This window comes from the organism of the source record quoted next, unplaced genomic scaffold (genome assembly GCF_019419815.1).
Source record: "Pyrus x bretschneideri cultivar Hongxiangsu unplaced genomic scaffold, Pyrus_bretschneideri_v1 Contig154, whole genome shotgun sequence".
Taxonomy (NCBI): Eukaryota; Viridiplantae; Streptophyta; class Magnoliopsida; order Rosales; family Rosaceae; genus Pyrus; species Pyrus x bretschneideri.
Window position 1 is genome coordinate 152,284 of NW_025999451.1, and position 1,630 is coordinate 153,913.

At 34.5% G+C, this 1,630-nt stretch overlaps 1 long non-coding RNA gene across 1 annotated transcript; it reads left to right on the forward strand.

Annotated features, from left to right (window-relative positions):
* Positions 1–987: 987 nt before the first annotated feature.
* On the forward strand, positions 988–1,616 carry LOC108866500. The gene is made up of 3 exons (XR_001952362.2): positions 988–1,137; positions 1,288–1,369; positions 1,470–1,616. It is a non-coding gene; the product is annotated as an uncharacterized LOC108866500 (long non-coding RNA).
* The last annotated feature ends 14 nt before the right edge of the window (positions 1,617–1,630 follow it).

A 1,630-nucleotide genomic window follows, 5' to 3' on the forward strand; every position in this document is an offset into this window, starting at 1 on the left:
ACCTATAGAACATAGTTGTTTTACCATTTAAGAATACACTAGAAGGCAAACCTATTACAGAAGTTATATACCTTTTTGTGATTATGTGGAATACTCATTACACTTCCGGTGTTTATGTTCTCTACTTTCTTCAACAACTTTGACACTGGTGTTTGTGTTACTTCTAGTAAAGGTGACTCCTATCAATGAAATAGAATGACACGTAACACATATTGGGAAGACAATCCCGATTCTCATACCGAAATTTCCGTATTTTTTCGGGATAGCATACCGAAAATTTTGGGAAAATCGGTTTGGGACATTTTCGGTTTAGGATTGGTATTTTTTCGGTTTGGTTCGGGATTTTTGGGAATTTTTTCCACCCTTAACCAGGAATGTTTAGGATATGTGTATGAAAGAGAATGGTCTTATGAATCTAACTTCTTAAGAACATATTCTTCTAATTACATATTCCATAGACTTATCGTTTAAAGCATATAGCATTTAATGAAAGGGCTTTATATAATAATTTTTGCCCTTATATTAAACTAGTTTATTTTAACATGGAAAGTGTCTGCAAGTGGCATTTTACCATAATGGTCGAAAGATGTTGAGTTTTTGCATAATGACATGAGTTCAACCTGGTCGGTGGCTAAATTACAAAATCTACCATATTGACAAAAAAAAAATGTAAAATGTCTGTAAAATATCATTTATGATTGGCTTGAGGGCATATATACAAGAACATTAGCAATTTAAAAAAAAATTTAAGTACTTATTTTATAAAAAAGACTAATTTTAAAAAGGGAATTGTTATTAGCATTCCAAAAATCTCATTCTACACTCCAAACTTTCTATATTAGGAAAGAAAAATACACTTTTGAGAATTATATAATGAGATTTTTGAAATGCCAATAACATTTCTCTTTAAAAATAAGTATTAGTACTCATAATTAAAATAATAGTAAAAATAAATGTTCAATGACTAAACTAGTAATTCTTAGTCACAGCACACAGACCCCTGTGCACCAGCAGCAAACCGTTCCCAGCCATCAACCACACCAGCCGCAGCCTCGTACACCGCACAAGCTACCACCTTTCTCACCCACTACACCGGTTGCTCCTCGTCGTCGATACTGAAGAGCCACCGATTCTCAGGTATCTGAGATAACTATTTTCTATTTTAATTTATATATAATCGTTTTTATCGGATTTGATTGTGTTCAGTATTTTCCTCATGAGTGTTGTCGAGCAATTATGTTTTTGTTCATCTTAATTAGACCTTGGTTTCAATTTTTTGAGAATCAGAATGGTAAAACCTGGCAGCTCAATGGGAATGCCAAGCAAAATAAAGTTAGAAGAACCCGAATCTTCGTCTTCTTCCGAAGATGTAAGTGATCGAAGGAAACTTAATTTGTTATTGTGGTTAGTTTAGTTTGAAGAACAATCGATTTTTTCAATTCAATTTGCGTATTTTTAATTTGTTATAGGTGGAGGAAATGGAGCAGGCGCTTGCAGATGTGACATTTGGGGAACTGCAGAAGGCGCGCTCGAACGGGTCACATGTAGTGCACCTTAAGCCTAAAGAAGAGAAGAAGGGTGGTCGGGCGAACAAGAACCGGTAGTCTGAGCATACATTGGATTATTTTGT